Raw genomic sequence first — 19,692 nt, forward strand, 5'->3', positions numbered from 1 at the left:
ACTTTCAGCAATCCATTGTATAGGTAATCATCTTTGGCCTGTCCAAGGAAACCCAAACCTGCAGATGGTGGGCATGCATCCCATCCCCCACCTCCTATGCAGGTGGCCAGCGGGGTGCGCACCCCCCGGCCAGCGTGGGAGGCCGGCAGAAGGCGTGCGGCCCTCCCAGCGCGGACAGCCATTGGGGGCGTGCCCCCCCACCCTGCTGCACGGGCGCTGGGAGTGTGCGCGGCCTCTCTTGTGCGGGTGGCCGGCAGGGGGCACCCGCTTCCCCCACAGCCGCCATCCTGGCTCCAAGAATTCTCTCCAGAACAAGTCCACCTTGTGGCAGTGTGGTGGCTTCGCTGTACCAGTCTTGAGGGCCGGTGCCCAGCATCCATCCTGGGTGAGGGAATCCATTTGTTCCGGCTGTGGAAGCCTCATGGAGCTGCAGCAGCTGTGCGGCGCGGGCTCTGCAGGAGGAGGTTGGGAGCCACGAGACTCACCCATTTCTCCTTGGGAATCCTTGAATTCCTGTTGTTGAGCCTCCATCTTCACTGAGGGCCAGTCATCAACTGTTTAAGTGTTCAATTATCAATGAGCCGATGTCTGTGGAAGGCCATAATGGCCCTGCTTTAAGTGGTTCGCTGCTCTCACAGCTCACCATGCTGTCTCTGCCTCTGCCACCATCTTGGATCTCCTCGGTCTTCCTCTCTTTCAATAACCCTCTTTCTTTCCAAGCATAGCATCCTATTCCAACGACTGGTTCCCTACTAACAACATGTCCAAAGTATGTGAGATGAAGCTTCACCATCCTGATCTCTAAGGAGGAATTGGGCTGCACCTTCTCCAAGATATATTTGTTCATTTGGCAGTCCATGGGATATTCAGTACTCTTCTCCAACAGCACAACTCAAAGGCATCAATTCTTTTGTAATCCTTATTCATTGTCCAATGTTCAGATACATAGAAAGCAATTGAAAAGACCAGAACTTGAATCAGATGCACCTTCATTTTAAACTAACATCATTGCTTCTTAGCAATTTGAAGAGGGCCTTGGGAGCAGATTTTTCCAAAGGAACATGTGTTCTTATTTTGCGACTGATGGCTATTAAGGGTGTTGATTGTGGATCCAAGTGAGATTAAATAATTGACAATGGTAATCTCTTTTCCATCTATCATTTATTGATATAATAGCTATATCTGTCTATTGGCCCAGTGGTGAGGATTTTAACCTTTTTGGTGTTGAGATGTAATCCATATTAAAGACTATTCCTTGATCTTCTGCAGCAAGTGTTTCAAGCCCTGCTCACTTTAAGCAAAGTTGTATAGTCTATGTAAGGATAAGTCTTCCTCCAATCCTGATGCTATATGCTTCTTCATAAAGTCCAACTTCCCAAAGGATTTTCTCAGTATACAAAGTGCACAGGTATAATCAGAGGATACAGGCTTAATGCCCACCTTCATTTTCTTTTAAACAGAGGGAAGAAATGCTAAAAGAAATTAACAGGAGATTTCAGAGAGTAATTTAAGAAGACAAAGCAAAGTATTATAATGAAATGTGCAAAGAGATGGAATCAGAAAATAAAAAGAGAAGAACTAGTTCAGCATTTCTCAAGCTGAAAGAACTAAAAACCCAAATTCAGCCTTGAGTTCAGTGGCAGTATTTCTGGATGTGGTTAGGCTTCATTGAGTCAAGACCACAAAGACCCTATGAACAACAGATCTGAACCCTGTTCTATCTTGCACCATCCTCATACTTTCTGACACGTGGAGGCCATTGTGGCAGTCACTATGTCAATCCACCTTGTTGAAGGTCTTCCTGTCCTTTGCCAACCCTCCAAATTTTTAAGAATCATTTCTCACTTCAAATAATAGCATCTCTTAGTAACATGCCTGAAGTATCTGAGATGAAGCCTCCTTATCATCTTTGCCTCCAAGGAACACTCTGTCTATACTTTCTCCAAGAAATATTTGTTTGGTTTTTGGCAGTCCATTAGATATTAAGCACTCTTTTCCAACACCACAGCTCAGAGGTGTTGATTCTTCTGTCATCCTTATTCATTATCTAGCTCTCAGATGCATAGCAAGTGATCAGAAAGACCATGGCCTGAATTAGATACACCTTAGCCCTCAAACTGACATCACTGCTCTTCAATAATTTGGATAGATCTCTGACTGCAGATTATGTTAGTGCAATACATCTCCTGATTTCCCAACTGCTGGTACCCAAGGTGCTGATTGTGGACCCAAGTAAGATGAAGGTGACAGTTTCAATCTTTTCTCCATTTATCAGTCCAGTGGTAAGAATTTTTGTAGTTTAATACTGGTTTATTAACAAAGTTCAAATACATTGTTTTTCACACCAAATTTCCCCATTTCCTTCATTGCCCTCTCATCAAATTGTACACCTGTATGATTAACCCCCTGCCCATCCTCACACTTCTGCTTCCACCCTCCACCCACTTGGATCCTCATTCTCATTCTACAATGATGGTTTTATACAATATTTGTCTTTATGGGAATGAGTTAGTTCACTCAGCATAATGCTCTCCAGTCCCTCCCAAGGTCTGTAGTAATTTACCAAAATCATTGCTTCTTCATGCTGCATAGTATTCCATTTTGTAAATGTACCATAATTTCTCAATCCATTCCACTGTGGTTAGACATCTAGGCTATTTCTTTGTTCTTGCGGTGGTAAATAACGCTGCTATGAACATTGCTGTACAAGTCTCTGTGTCTCAGTTTTCATTTTCTATGGGTATATTCCAAGCAGTGGAATAACTGGTTCATATGTGATTTGAGATGCAATATATTTCACATTGAAGGAATATTGAATATTCTCCATATTGAAGACAGTATTGTTTGATTTTCTGCAACAAGTGCTTCAACTTCTTTTCACTTTCAGCAAGCATGATTGTGTTATCTGCATAATGCAGGTTATTTTTAGAAAAAAATATTTTTAATTGGTTTGCTTACAAAGTTCAGATACATTATGTTTCACACTGCTGTTCATTCACATTGTGTTCACATTCATTCCCATACATTGTTGCTGTTTTTGTTACGTGCTGTTGAGTCCCTGAAACTCATAGAGAGCGTATGTACAACAGCCCTAAACCGTGCTCTATCCTGTGCCAATCTCACTGTCTCTGACATACTTACCAACTACCTGCCACTGAATCAATCCACCTCATAGAGTGTCTTCCTCTCCTGCGTTGTCCCTCCACCCTCCCAAGCATGATACCCCTCTCCAAGGTCCCTCCTTACAATATGTCCAAAGTATGTCAGATGAAGGTTCAGAATCCTTGCCTCCAAGGATCAGCCTGGTTTAACCCTCTCTAGGATAAACCTATTTGTTTTCTTAGCAGTCCATGGTACATTCAATACACTTTTCCAACACCACAGCTCATAGGCATCAATTCTCCCTAGTCATTGTCCAGCTCTCTGATGCATAGCAAGTGATTGAAAAGACCATGGCTTGTATCAGGCGCACCTTAATCTCCAGAGTGACACCATTGCTCTTCAGTACTTTGGAAAGGTCCCTAAGAGCAGACTTTCCCATCTTTCAATTTCCTGGCTACTGGTGCCAAGAGTGTTGACTGTGGAGCAAAGCAAACTAAACTGTTAACGATCTCGATCTCTTCACCATTCATCGTGATGGTGCCAAAAGGCCGAGTGGTGAGAATCTGTGTCTTCTTGATATTGAACCTCAACCCATATTGAAGGCTGCAGTCCTTGACCTTCTGCAGCAAGAACTTCAGGTCCCCCTCAGTTTCAGCAAGTAGGGTTGTGTCATCTGCATAGCACAGATTGTTGATGAATCTTCCATCAAACCTGATCACACTTCTCCTCAAAGGGCCCAGCCTCCTGGATAATCTGTTCTACATATAGGCTGAAAAAGTATGGAGATAGGATACATCCCTGGTGTACACCCTTCCCAATTTTAAACCATCCAGTGTTTCCTTGCTCTATTCTGACTATTATCTCCTGGTCCAAGTATAAGTTTCGTTAATGCTTAATGCATGATCAAGTGTTCTGGGATTTCCATTCTTCTCAGAGTCAGCCACAGTTTGTTGTGATCCACAAAGTCAAATGCCATTGCATAATTAGTGAAACACCAGATAGACATTCCTCTGGTACTCTGCTTTCAGCCAAAATCTATCTAACATTAGCTATAATATCCCTAGTACCATGACTTCTTCTAAAGCTATCCTGCACTTCTGGCAGTTCTCTGTTGGTGTGCTATTCCAGTCGTTTTTGGATAATCTTCAGCAGAATCTTGCTTGCATGTGATATCAATGATATTGTTTGATAATTTTCATACTCTGTTGGGTCACCTTTCTTTGGAATGGGAACAAATATAGATCTCTTCCAGTCAGTTGGCCAAGGGGTTGTCCTTCAGATTTCTTGACAAACTTGATGAACACATCTAAGGCAGCACCTGTTAATTGAAATATATCAATTGGAATACCGTCAATTCCTGAGGCCTTGTTTTTTTGCCAATTCCTTCACAGCAACTTGAACTTCTTCCTCCATAATCATAGGCTCTTGCTCATATGTTGTTTCATGTAATTCTTCTGTGTCTGCCAATTCCTTTAGATAGTGATTCTGTATACTCTTTCCATCTTTTTTTAATACTTCCTGGATCATCTACTATTCTATCCAAAGCATCCGTAGGTATACCAATTCAAGGTTTGACTTTGTTCTTCAGTTCCTTGAGCTTAAGAAATGTTGAGCAAGGAGCTGCACTGCAATCCCAGAGGTGCACGGTTCAAATCCACCAGATGCTCTGCTGAAGAAGGAGGAACAATCGCCTCCTGTACCGGTCAGATACGATTTGACGAAACACAGATTAAAAAAAAATGTTGAGTGAGTTTGGCCCTTTTGATTTTCTGGCTCCAGGTCCTTGCACATTTCATTGTAATATTTTAGTTTGTCTGCCTGCGCTGCCTTTTCAAATCTTCTGTTCAGCTCTTTAAGATCTTGAATTCTTCCCAGGGCTTTGGCTTCTCGGCACTCTAGTGCAATATTCACAGTCTCTTCTGACAACCATTTTGGTCTTTTCTTCTACCTTCTGCACTCTTCCTGGATGATATTCTTGATATCCTCTCACAACTCATCTGGTCTTTTCTTATTGGTGTTCAAGGCCCCAAGCCTGTTCCTGAGATGGTTTTGAAATTCAGGTGGGATAGACTCAAGGTCCTATTTTAGTTCCTGTGGATTTGATTTAATTTTCCTTAGCTTCAGCTTGAACTTGCATATGAGTAGTTGGTGGTCTGTTCCACAATCAGCAGCTGGCCTAGTTTTCACAGCTGATAATGAGCTTCTCCAGCGCTTCTTTCCGCAGATGGAATCAGTCTGATTCCTTTTCATACCATCAGGTGAGATCTATGTGTATAGCCTGCATTTATGTTTCTTATAAAAAGTATTTGCAATGAATAAGTCGTTGATTGTGCAAAATTCAATCATTCTATCTCCAGCTTCATTTCTTTTTTTATTTTATTTGTGTACTGTCAAATTGGATCTGACTGGTACAGGAGGCGATTGTTCCTCCTTCTTCAGAAGAGCATCTGATGGATTTGAACCGTGCACCTCTGGGATTGCGGTGCAGTTTCCTGCCACTAGGCCACCAGAGCTCACCTCCAGCTTCATTTCTACCACCGAGTCCTTGTTTTCCAATTATTGATCCTTCTTCTCTGTTCCCGACTTTTGCATTCCAGTCACCCATTATTATTAATGTAACTTGATTGCATGTTCGATCGATCTCTGACTGTAAAAGTTGGTAGAAATCTTCTATTTCTTCTTCTTTGACTCTGGTTGTTGGTGTATATATCTGAATGATAATGGTATTCACTGGACTTCCTCTTATGCATACGGATACTATCCTGTCATTCACAATATTGTATTTCAAGACATATCTAGAAATTACTTTTTTAACTATGAAAGTAACCCCATTTTTATTCACCTTTTCATCTGATTGTCTGACTCAAAATGCCAGTCCATCTGATCTCCGCCATACCTAGTATGTCAATATTTATGTGTTCCATTTCTTCCTTAACAATTATATAATTTTCCTACTTTCATAGTTCTCACATTCCATATTCCAATCACTAGTGTTCGCTTAAAACTGTTCCTCTTCCTTTGTATTTCCATACTTGAAAGCTCTGCCTCAGTTGCCCTATTAGTCTATGTATGTTCTGTTGTACATAGGGTTCTCAGAGAGAGGTCTTGCTATTTCTGAAGTGGATGGCCAATCCTTCTTCTGAGTCTGTCTTAATCTGAATGTTCAGATTTAGAGAAGTATATGACAGACAAGAATTTTACCGAAAAAAGCAGATGAAAGATATTTCCCCAATTGTGGAATTAACAATTAGTTTCAGTGTTGTCGTCGCCTTTGACACAAGTGTCTTGACCCATTTATTTCCCTGCTGCATCATCCACCAGCATCCCCTTCCACTCCCACCCACTCCCTTCAACATTTATCTCCCGTTGTCCAGCCTTTGATCTGATAGCTTATATCTGAAGCTTGATGGGATTTGTGATTCCACACACTTTAGCTGCTGACAATTTCTTATGTTGTGGCCAGTATCTCTTGAGTTTAGGGGTAATGTTTTCCATGCAAGGGTGATGTGTGGGCCCAACCATTTCCTGCTCCACCTTGACCTGTCAGGCCTCTGGGTCGCGTTTACCTGTGGGGTAGGGGATGCTGAAATTCCCGTCTGCTGGCCCCTCTCTTCCCTTTGGAAAATTCCTATTCTTCATCTTTCTCATGTACCCAATGGTTTCTGGCTCAGCCTTGACCTGCCAGGATTCTGGGTCACGTGTGCATAATGTCCCTGTGAGTCGTAGTCAACTTGACGGCAAATAACAACACTGTTCTTTAACTGCTGTTTCCACAATAAGTTTTTTCTAATCTTTGATTATTAGTATTTGTCCTTGTTTCTAAGGCTGTAGACAGAATATTTTGTGTGTGTTTCACACTATTCTTCATTCACATTGTGTTTCATACAATCATTTCCATGCATTATGTTTTATACACTTAATCATTATTGGACTTTGCCCATCATTATCCTGTCTTTTCAGGTGCCCACCAGATCGTTCCCATTTCCTTTACCCCCTCCCTCCACCCACCAAATTATGCAATCCTGTGATTTTGCCCCTATCCATCCTCATTTCTCCGCTCCCAACCCTTCCCCCATTGGGTCCTCATACATGTTTTACTAGTCTATTAGATTGCATTAGCTCACTCAGTATAACACTCTCCATTCTCTCCCAAGCTATGCAGTATTTTTCAAAATCCTTGCTACTGAGTGCTGAATATTATCCCATTGTGACTGTACCACGTTTCCTCAAAAAGTTGAACATAGAAATTCCATATGACTCAGCTATTCCACTATGAGGAATATACCCAAAGGAAATTAGAACTGAGACACAAATGAAGATCTGTACACCAATGTTCATAGCAGCTTCAGTCACCATCACAAGAACATGGAAACATCCCAAACGATCAAACACAAATGAATAATATTGATGAGTCTTCCTTTGATCTTGATATCATATTCTTCCTCATAAAGTCCAACTTCTCAAATAATTTGCTCAGCATACAGATTGAATAGGTATGGAGAGAGAATACAGCCTTGACATACTCCCTTAATTCCCCCCCCCCTTCTTAATTTTAAACGATGTAGTGTTTCCTTGCTCTGTTCACACAGAGGCTCTTGGTCTAGTTCTAGGTTTTACATAAGCCAATTAAGTGCGATGTGATTCCCATTCTTCTCAATGTTAGCCTTAACTTGTTATGATCCACACAGTCAGATGCCTTTGCAGAGTCAATAAAGCATAAGCAGACATTCTTCCGATATTCTTTACTTTCATCTAGGATCCATCTGACATCAGCAATGGTCTTGATTTTTCTGGTGCCATGCTCTTTTCTAAATCCAACTTGAATGTCTGGCAGTTCCTTATCTATGTATTATTTTAGCCATTTTTGAATGATCTGTAGCAATATTTTGTTTGCATGTGATATTAATGATAGTTTGATAGTTTCCACATGCTGTGGGATCACCTTTTTTTTTCATTCTAGAAGTTTTCTTTTACATTTAAATATATAGTCATGTGTGGGTCCCCTCCATTCATTCATTGTTGCACTTTTCTCCCCTCCCAACGCTCTCCCCTAGTACACTACCCTCTTGGAAAAGCAAAATTCTTTCATTGTTTTACAAACCCTCCCCCAGGTCTACTCCACTATGTAGCCTTTGTTCTGGACTCCCATCTTTCTCAGTCTCCCCCCAACCCTGATGTCAGTCCTGTTTTATGACAGTGGCACCATGTAGCATTTGTCCTTTTGTGACTAAGATACTTCACTCAGCATAATATCCTCCAGGGTCACCAATTTTGAATAATATTGCATAAATTCCCTGTTTTTCAATGCAGCTTAGTATTCCATTGTGTCAATATACAACAGCTTCTCTATCCATTAATTTGTTGATGGGCACCTGGGTTGTTTCCAACTCCTTGCTATTGTAAACAAAGCCGCAATAAACATGGGTGTGCATATGCCTGCTTGGATGGCAGTTATGGTCTCTTTGGGGTATATTCCCAGTACTGAAATTGCTGGGTCAAATGGTATCTCTATTTGCAACTTTTGGAGAAAGCGCCATACTGCCTTCCACAGTGGTTGCACCATTTTACACTCCCACCAACAGTGAATAAGGGTTCCAGTTTCTCCACAACCTCACCAGCATTTGTTGCTTGCTGTTCTGTAACATTTTGCAGTTCTGACTGGGATGACATGATATCTCACAGTTGTTTTAATTGGCATCTCTCTTAGAGCTAGGGATTTTGAACATTTTTTTCATGCGCTTGTTAGCCATCTGAATGTCATCTTTGGTGAAGTGTCTGTTCATATCCTGTGCCCATTTTTCTATTGGATTATTTACCTTTATCTTGTTGTGGTGCTCAAGTATTTTATAAATTCTGGATATAAGTCCCTTATCTGATATGTTATTGCCAAATACTTTTTCCCAGTCTATGGCTTCTCTTTTTACCCTTGTGGAGAAGTTTTTGGATGTGCATAGGGATTTGATTCTTAGAAGATCCCATTCATCTATTTTATCTTCTCCTGGCTGTAGGTTTTTCAGGATACTTGGTAGACTGTTTCTGTTGTGGATTAGGACTTGTAGTGTTCTTCCAAGCTTTTCTTTAATGAAGCTTATAGTCCTTGGTTTTAGTCCTAGGTCCATGATCCATCCACCTTGAGTTGGTTTTTGTATATGGAGTGGGGTGTGGATCTTGCTTGAGTCTTTTGCAAATACTTTTCCAATTTTGCCAACACCATTTGTTGGATCACCTTTCTTAGGAATGGGAACAAATATGGACATCTTCCAATCCATTGGTGAGACAGCAGTCCTCCAAATTTCCGAGCATAGAATGGTGAGTGTGTCCAGGGCTGCATCTGCTAATTGAAACAAGTCAATTGGTATCCCATTGATTCCTAAGACATTATTTTTTGCCAATACCTTCAGTGCAGCTTCAACTTCTTCCTTTTTTTCCACTGGCTCCTGCTCCTGAAATTTTTCAGTGTCAGTCACTTCTTTTGGTAATATGATCCTGTGTATTCCCTTCATCTTCTTTTGATGTTTCATGGGTCATTCCACATAACACTTTTCAATATTGTGAATTGAAGCTTAAATTTGTTTTTCATTTCTCTCAGCTTGAGAAATGCAGAGCAAGTACTTCCAATTCCAGCTCTCTGCACATTCCATTATATTTTTATTTGTCTTCTTGAGCTGCCCTTTAAAATAGTCTGTTCAGCTCTTTTACTTTGGCATGTCTTCCCTTTGTTTTGCCTTCTTGGCACGCTAGTGACATTTTTAGAGTCTCTTCTGACATTCATTTGGGTTCTTTCTTTTTCCTCTTTGTAATGACCTTTTGCTTTCTTCATATCAAGGATATCATCTGGTCTTTGATTATTGGTAGTCAGGGCTTAAATTTATTCTTAAAATGATTTTGAAAGAACAGGTGGAATAGATTCAACAGCATACTTTGGTTCTTTTGGACTTGTTTTAATTTTCTTCAGTCTCAATTTTAACTTGCACATGAGTAATTGATGATCTGATCCATAGTCTGCCCTAGCCTACTTTTGACTGCTAATACTGAGCTTCTTCAATGATTGCTTTCACAGGTGTAGTCAATCTAATTCCTTTGCAATCCATCTGTAGAGGTCCACATGTAAATTCAGCATTTGTGGCGAGATTTAAAAAAATTGATATTTAAGGACACTATGGGTAAAACCTTGAATGATTCAGGAAGTATTAAAAGAAGATGAAATAAATGAATATTCACTCTACTGAAAAAAATTAGTTGATATGCAACAATTTCAGGAAATAGTATATGATTCAGAACCAACTGTAATGAAGGGAGAAACTGATAAGATACCAATTGACATATTTCAACAGAAAGATGTAGCCCTGGATGTGCTAACCAGTCTTTGTCAGGAAATTTGGAAGATAGCCACCTGACCAACTGACTGAAACTGATTCATATCTCTTCCTCTTCCAAATAAAGGGTAATTCAATAGAACTATCAAACAATATTATTATATCACATGCAAGCAAATTCTTGCTGAAGATTAGCCACAAATGTCTAGAATAGCACATCAACAAAGAACTGCTTAAAATTCAAGCTGGATTTAAAAGATCACTGGGGATGTCAGATGGATCTTGGCTCAAGGCAGAGAATATTAAAAAGGATATCTACTTATATTTTATTGACTGTGCAAAGGCATTTGACTGCATGGATCATAATAAATTGAGGCTAACATGGAGAGGAATGGGATTCCCACAAAACTTATTAGTGCTCATCTAAAACCTTTAGGCAAAAAGACTGCTGTGAGAGCAAGGAAATATATATATCCTTCGAGTTGAGCACGATGAACAAAAGGCCTGAAGCCCCTCTACAAATATAGACATTTACCAAAGTTCATAGAGTTTCCATCAAAAAGACAAAGATTCTCACCACTGGACCAAATGGCAGTAATATGATAGATGGAGAAGAGATTGTGGTTGTTAACAATTACAGCTTGCTCGGCTCCACAATCAGCATACTTAACACCAGCAGTAAAGAAATCAAAAGACAAAATTGCATTGGGAAAATCTGTCAGGGACCTCTCCAGAGTGATGAAAAGCAATGATGTCACTCTTGAGACTAAGGTGCTCCTAATCCAGGCCATGATCTTTGCAATTGTTATACTTCAGAGAGCTGGAAAATGACTAAGGATTTCTGAAGAAGAGTAGATGCCTTCGAGTTGTGGTGCTGGAGATGAGTCTTGAAGAAACCATGGGCTGCAAAGAAACAAATAGGTCTGTCTTGGAGAGGGTGAAACCAAGGAGAACTTGGATGCTAGGATTTTGAAGCTCCATTTCATACACTTTGGGCACATGGCCAGGAGAGACTGGTCTTTGGAGAAGGACATCATGCATGGAAGGGTGGAGGGATGGTGCAGGAGAGGAAGATCCCATATTAAATGTACTGATACAGTAACTGAGGCAATGGGAGTTGGTGTGTCAGAATTAGTGAGCCTGGCTCAGGACAAGGCAGGATTAAGTGCTGCTGTACATAGGGTTGCTATGGATCACAGGGGACTCGATGGCACATAACAACATATAGCATATATTTGGTATTAGGTGCCATGAACCCGTTTGTCCCATAGGAATACTATGAACAACAAATCTGAACCCTGTCCTATCTTGCACCGTATGACAATCTCTGATATACTTGAGACTACTACTGCAGTCACTATGTCAACCCTTCTGATTGAGGGTGTTTCTCTCTTTTGCTCATCCTCCACCTTTGCAAGCATGATTTTCCTTTCAAGGAATAGCCTCTCCTAGCAACATGACCAAAGTGAATCTTTATCACTTTTGCCTCCAAAGAGTACTCTGGCTGCACATTCTCCAAGAAATACCTTTTTGTTCTTTTGGCAGTCCATGGGATGATCAGTGCTCTCCTCCAAAACCACTATCAAAGACATCAATTGTTCTGTCATGCTTATTCATTGACCAGCGCTCAGATGCATAGAAATTGATTGAAAAGACCACGGCCTGAATCAGGTGTGTGCACTTTGGTCCTCAAACTGACATCATTGCTGCTCAATAATTTGGAGAAATCCCTGGTAGTAGACTTTCCCAGTGCAATATGTCTCCTGATCTTACTGCTGGTACCAAGGGTTTGATTGTATATCCAATTAAGATGAAGTTGTTAACAGTTTTCAATGTTATCTCCATTTACCATGATGTCCAGTGGGTCTATCAGTCTCTCAGTGCAGAAATAAAAATTTTTATTTTCTTGACATTGAGAAGCAATCCATAATGAAAATTGCATGTGTGTGTCTAAGAGAAATATAAACATGCATTGCTTTTTATTCTCTGGAGAACTCAAGGAAAGACTTTCATTGCCAACAGTAGTTCTGGGATGGGGGTGGAGATCATAAGTTGTGTTTCTAGTTTCTCAAATCTAACTAATGATTCATGAGGATCTTGTCTTCAGTAATTGAGGGCTTTTCTAATCTATCACACAAGGTGGCAATATACATACACAAAATTTCACCAGTTATAGATCTAATATCTAGGTGATCACATTTGAAACTTTACTTCTGCCAGGAAGAAAAAAATTAAGGAAGCTAGTTGTTTGGTCATACTTAGGTAAGACAAAATGCTGAAAGAATTAAATGAGTTCAGGGCTTCTAGGTCATAGCTCAAGCAGCACATAAAAAGAACTCATAGTAGGGAGCTCTGGTGGCCTAATGGCAAGAAGCTGCACTGCAATCCCAGAGGTATGCGGTTCGAATCCACCAGATGCTCTGCTGGAGTAGGAGGGGTAATCTCCTCGTGTACCAGTCAGATCTGATTTGATGGTACACACACAAAAAATAATAAAATTTAAAAAAGAACTCATAGTTTGCAATGGTACCTTGAAAGAATGTCTTATGTGTTATCCTAACAAAGTTGACATTTCTGAAACGCAAACTTAAAATCTGATTGTAGAATGGCCAAACAACTGAAAGAGGATCTTGAAACAGACTGGGGGCAAATGGATAGATACTCAGGAAGTGGGGACACTGAACCTATAAATGTTGTTTGACCAGTCCTGCCAATAAACCAGCTCGATTATTATCATCATCAGATTAAATAAGCCTACTTGTGCTTAATGACTCTTTGTTTGAGCTTTCACCTGTGGCAATGTTTGAGACACAAAACATTGTTGAATGTTTCTGGGAACTCTCCCTGAAACATGTTCAAATAAAAAAACTCTTCATAACTTCGAGGGGAAATGAACAATAAGTAACAATAAGAGGCAGACACAAATGCTGTTAACAAGTGAAAAATTAGTTTATTAAGCAAAAGAGTGCATTCTGTTAAGACTATGGTGGTTCCTGAATAAGAAATCTAGTATGCCTTGACAGATAGAAGATAAGGAAAAACAGCAGGAAGAGGGGAAGAGAAGGGGGAAAGTGGGCATTCCTCAGTCAGGAATGGCTCGGAGCTCCCTGATCTTTTGGCTTGGGACAAAGGGCACAAAGAGGCCTGCCCCTCTGGTTTACCTTTATTATAGGTTCTCAGCCTCCTCCCAGGAGCTGTGAACAAGGCCTGGTGGGAGTTGAAGGGTTAGAGCTTCTACCTGAGTGAAGATGGTGGAAATGGCCGGAAGATCCTTTCTGTCTTGCTGCTGCTTGCCTGCTATAAGCCCGGGAGCTGTCAGAAAGATCTGGGAGAGGTCCAAGGGTGGGACTTCTACCTGGACCTTCTACCAGGCCTTCCTTAGAGCTTCTGGGCTTACAAAAGGCAAGTCATGGCAAAGAGGAAAGGATCTTCCATCAGTCTCTGCTTCCAGCCTACATGTGGGACATTATCCTGCTGTGTCAGCTGAACATCTCAGATGGAAGAGGAGAGACACTAAGCCATGGGAAGGTGGTCCAGGAGCAGAAGCTCAGAGACAAGGACCTTTCTTCAGGATTGCCAGAGGGAGAAAACTTTTCATACCAGGGATTTAGACTTGGAGCTTCCTAAACTGTAAGATTAATCTGTCTGTTGTACTGGAGACTGATATTCGTATTGCTAATTACTTCATTTCATGAAATAATATATGAGCAAGAGCCTGTGGTGATGAAGGAGGAAGTTCAAGTTGCTCTGAAAGAATTGGCAAAAAACAAGGCTCCAGAAGTTGACTGCATACCAATTGACATATTTCAACAAACAAACACTGCCCTGGATGTGCTCACTAAATTATGTCAAGAAATCTGGAGGACAGCAAGCTGGCCAACTGACTGGAAGAAGTCCATATTTGTTCCCATTCCAAAGAAAGGTGACCCGACACAGTGCAGAAATTATCAAACAATATCATTAATATCACATGCAAGCAAGATTCTGCAGAATATTATCCAAAAAATGACTGGAGCAACACATCAACAGAGAACTGCCAGGTGTGCAGGCTGGGTTTAGAAGAGGTTGTCCTATTAGGGCTATTATTATAGCTAATGTTAGATGGATCTTGGGGGGAAATATAGACTACCAAGGGAATGTCTGTCTGTGCTTCATTGACTACACAAAGGCTTTTGACTCTGTGAATCACAATAAGCTGTGGAAGACTCTGAGAGGAATGCGAATCCTAGAACATTTGATTGTGCTTATGCGAAACCTATACTTGGACCAAGAGGCAGTCATCAGAACAGAGCAAGGACACATTGTGTAGTTCAAAATTGGGAAGGGTGTCCGTCAGGGATGTATTCTGTCTCCATACCTTTTCAATCGGTATGCAGAACAGATAATCTGGGATGCTGGGCTGTATGAGGAGGAATATGGCATCAAGATTGGTGGAAGATTCATCAACAACCTGCGTTTTTCAGATGACACAACCCTGCTTGCTGACTGAGAAGGACCTGAAGCGCTTGCTGCAGAAGGTCAAGGACTGCAGCCTTTAATACAGATTGAAGCTCAACATCAAGTAAACAAAGATTCTCACCACTGGGCCAATTGGCAGCATCTGTATGGATGGTGAAGAGACTGAGATAATTAACAGTTGTAGTTTACTCGCCTCCACAGTCAACACTCTTGGTACCAGCAGCCAGAAAATCAAGAGACAAATTACATTGGGAAAGTCAGCTGTGAGGGACCTCTCCAGAGTACTGAAGAGCAACAACGACAGGCTGGAGACTAAGATGCCCCTGACCTGGGCTATAGTCTTTGCTATTGTGTGCTATGCATTGGAGAACTGGACAATGACTAGGGATCACAGAAAGAGAACTGATGTCTTTGAGCTGTAGTGCTGGAGAAGTGTTGAATATACCATGGACTGCTAAAAGACAGGTTTGTCCTGGAGAGGGTGAAGCCAGGCTGCTTACTGGAGGCAAGGATTCTGAAGCTTCATCTGACATACTTTGGGCACATTGCAAGGATGGACCAGTCCTTGGAGAGGGACATCATGTTTGGGAGAGTGGAGAGACAAAACAGGAGAGGAAGACCCTCAATGAGATGGATCGATTCAGTGATAGGTGTAGTAGGAGTAGGTGTGTCGGTGACAATGAGGTTGGCACTGGATAAAGCAGGGTTTAGGCAGGGTCACTATGAGTCACAAACGACTAGACAGCACATACCAACAACAACAACAACAATTACTTCATAGCTTGAATAGCTGTATTCTTGCTTATTTATTATATTCTAATTAGTGTAGCATTTGTCTGTCAGTTTGCTCTACTGATGTAACTTGTCAGTGCTGTGATGATAAAAATCTGTGCTACCAGCATGTCAAATGTCAGGGAGTCACTCATGGTGAAAAGGTTTTAGTAGAGCTCCCACATAAAGACTGCTAGGAATAAGGATTGCCCATCCACTTCTGAAATAGCAGTCCTCTGAAAACTATGAACAGAGGAACATGGATAGTTGTGATAGACTTGAAGTAAATAAAAATAAGAAGCAGCAGCTGCAAACATCCTTTAATAGTTGAAACATGGATTGTATGAAATATGAACACTGGACAACTGGAAGTTGGGGAAAATTGAGTGGTATTCATATTGACATGAGATGAGATGGACTGTCATTGCTAGTTTGAATTAGACGATCACAAGGTATACTTTGCCAGGAATGAAAAACAGAAGAAGAATGGTGTTACATTCATAGTAAAAAAGACAATTTTTTTTTAAAAAAGACAATTTCAAGTTCTATCCCTAAGTACTTTGTTGTGAGCAATAGGATATTTTCCAGATGCATACAAGGAATATCTATTAATATGCACCAAAAGCTAAAGCCAAATAGGAGGAAATTTAAGATTTTTTTCATTTTTTGCAGTCCAAAATTGACCAAACATGCAGTCACGATGCATTAATTATAACTGGTGACTGGAATGCAAAAGTTGGAAAGAATAAAGAAGTACAGAATTAGTGATAGAAAAGGGGCTAGAAAAGGAATGATCAAATTTTGTATGCTCAGTGATTTATTAATTGTAAATACCTTATTTAAAAAACATAAACTATTATTTTACACATGGACTTCCCCAGATGGACTGCATAGGAATCAGAATGACTACATTTGTGGAAGGAATTGTTGGAGAAATTGAATATTAGCAGTCAAAACCAGGCCAGTTGGTGACTGTGGAATAGACCATCAATTACTCATGTGAAAGCTCAAATTGGGGCTGAAGAAAATGAAAACAAGTCCACGAGAATAAAAATCTTAAGTCTATGCCACTTGAATTTAAAAATAATCTTAAGAAGAGGTTTGAAGCATTGAACATCAATGATCCAAGATCAGATGAGCTGTGAGATGACATCAAGAATATAATTAATGACGAGAGCAAAAGGTCATTATGAAGAGAGGGAAAAGGAAAAACCCTAAATCAATGCCAGAAAAGACCTTGAAAATCACATTAGAGCATACAGAAGCCAAAATAAAGGGAAGACATATTAAAGTAAAAAAGCTAAACAGAATTCAAAGGGTAGTTAGGGAAGACAAAGCAAAATACTTTAACAGAATGTAAAGAGAACTGGAATTAGAGAATAAAAAGGTAAGAACTCGCTCAGCATTTCTCAAGCTAAAAGAACTGAAAAACAAATTCAAGTCTCAAGAAACAATACTGAGAGATTCTTTGGGCAAAACTTTGAATGTCTGAGGAAGCATCAAAAGAGGATGGAGGAAATACGCAGAATCACTATACCAAAAAGAATTGTTTCACCCTGAAATAGTTAGAAAGTACCACATGATTAAAAGTCAGTCGTAAGGAAGGAAGAAATTCAAGCTGCACTGAAGACATTGGCAAAAATAAGGATTCAGGAATCAAAGGGATAGCAATTGGCACATTTCAGCGAAAAGATGCAGCACTGGACGTGCTCACAAGTCTATGCCAGGTGATTTGGAGGACAGCTTCCTGGCTGACTGAAAGGAAAAGAACTATATTTGTTCTCATTACCAAGAAAAGTGACCCAATAGCATGTGGAATTTACTGAAAAATACTATTAATATTACATGCAAGCAAACTATTGCTGAAGATTGTTTTTAAAAGGGCTAGAACAATACACAGAGAACTGCCAGAATTTTAAGTTGGATTTCGAAGAGGCCATGACACCAAGGAAAACACTGTTGACATCAGATGGATCCTGGCTGAAATTAAAGAACACTAAAAGAACGGCTATTTGTGCTTTATTAACTGTGCAAAGGCATTTGACTATGTCAATCATAACAAAGTATGTTTAACATTGAGATTTACATGGTAGAAAATGGTAAATTAACCCAACAGAATTTCAGATGTGATCTATCTCAATGCAATTTCTGGGTGCTCAGTTTTGTGTTGTATATTAAGATACTATATTTGAAGTGAGGGATTAGCTGGGTGCATTTGACCCTTCCCAAAATAGTATGTTACCACAATGCTTAATGGAACTTTTTGGATTACAGAGGCAATAAATTACTTATTTAGGTGTGCTACATTAGCTTCTATTGTTCATAGGGTTTTTGAAAGTCTGTTGTTTCAAAAGTGAATGGCCAATCCTTCTTCCTAGACTGTCTTAATCAAACAATAATTAATATATATAAACAAAATATCACTGAAAATTATTTTAAAACTACTATAACTATTCAAGTGAGATTTAGAATGAACCATGGCACCTGGGATATCATTGGTCATATCAGATGGATCTTAGCAGAAGGCAGACCATATTAGAAGGATGTAAAAAAAAAAAGATGTCTTAAAAAAAAAAGGAGGATGTCTAACTGTGTTTTACTGATAGCCAAAGCTGTGTTTATTGCATAACACAAAGGCTTTTGATTGCCTGGACCAAAAGAAAATATGGCTAACATTGAAAAGAATGGGAATCGCAGAACACTTAATTGTGCTTATGTGAAACCTATGCCTAGACCAAAGAAATACTGTGTGGTTAAGAATCAAAAAGGGTTTTATCTTTTCTCCATACCTATTCAATGTGTATGCTCAGCAAATCATTCAAGAACCTGGACTTTTTGTAGAAGAATATGGGATCAGGATTGGAGGAAAACTCAACAAGTTGAATTATGCAGATGACACAATTTTATTTCCTAAAAGTGAGAACTTGAAGCACCAGTTGCAGAAGATAACACTACAGGCTTTGCAGATGCTGTCACCTCAGCAGTACACTTGTTCGCTGCGCTCACTCCAGCCATAGTCAATCCCATCATGTACTCTGACATCACCACTGATGGCGAACCTTTAGGCTGCATTTCCTTTGAGCTGTTTGCAGATAAAGTCCCAAAGGCAGCAGAAAACTTCTGTGCTCTGAGTACTGGGGAGAAAGGATTTGGTCACAAGGGTTCCTACTTTCACAGAATCAATCTTGGGTTTATGTGCCAGGGTGGAGACTTCACATGCCATAAAGTACTGGTGGCAAATCCATCTATGGGGAGAAGTTTGATGATGAGAACTTCATCCTGAAGCACACAGGTCCTGACATCCTGGCAAGTGATAGACCCAATATAAATGGTTCCCATTTTTTATCTGTACTGTTAAGACTGAATGGTTGGATGGCAAGCACGTGGTCTTCAGCAAGGTGAAAGGAGGCATGAACATTGGGGAAGCCGTGTAGAACTTCAGGTCCAGGAATGGCAAGATCAGCAAGAAGATCAACATTGCTGACTGTGGACAACTCTAATTATGATCTGTATTTCATGTTTTCTCTTACTCACCACATCATTCCCTCTATAGCTCCAAAGATCACCCTGTGACCTCCCGTGTGCTTGCAGTACCTTTTAACATTTGTGCTCTTGCTACAGTTCTTTGGGTTCCATGTTTTCTTTATTCCTCTCCAAGGTTAGCAGGATTGCAGACTTAAATTTATGACTAAAATAAAAACTAAACAACAACAACAAAAAAAGAAGATAAGACTACAGCCTTTAATGTGGATTCCTTAACACTGGACCAATAGAAAACATCATGCTAAAATGGAGAAAAGAATGAAACTGTCAATTCTTTCACTTTACTTGGATCCACTATCAATACAGTTCATACCAGGAGTCAAGAAATCAAAAGACACGTCTGTGGTATTAAGAGTTTTGAGACGGTCTTTCCTATACATTGCCTTGGACCTGATCACATGGTCAGGTGGGAATGTGTAATTAATCTTTGAGGTTTCACTCACCATCCTTACCTCCATTGAGGGTGTGCTCTCCAAAAGTCTCAAATGTAGACACATGCTTT

General features: G+C 40.2%; 1 pseudogene; it reads left to right on the forward strand.

Annotated features, from left to right (window-relative positions):
* The window catches only part of LOC102854138, a 26,998-nt pseudogene extending 7,851 nt beyond the window's left edge, over positions 1-19,147 (forward strand).
* The last annotated feature ends 545 nt before the right edge of the window (positions 19,148-19,692 follow it).

This window comes from Elephantulus edwardii, unplaced genomic scaffold (genome assembly GCF_000299155.1).
Source record: "Elephantulus edwardii isolate Elephantulus edwardi_28Jun2011 unplaced genomic scaffold, EleEdw1.0 scaffold00512, whole genome shotgun sequence".
Taxonomy (NCBI): Eukaryota; Metazoa; Chordata; class Mammalia; order Macroscelidea; family Macroscelididae; genus Elephantulus; species Elephantulus edwardii.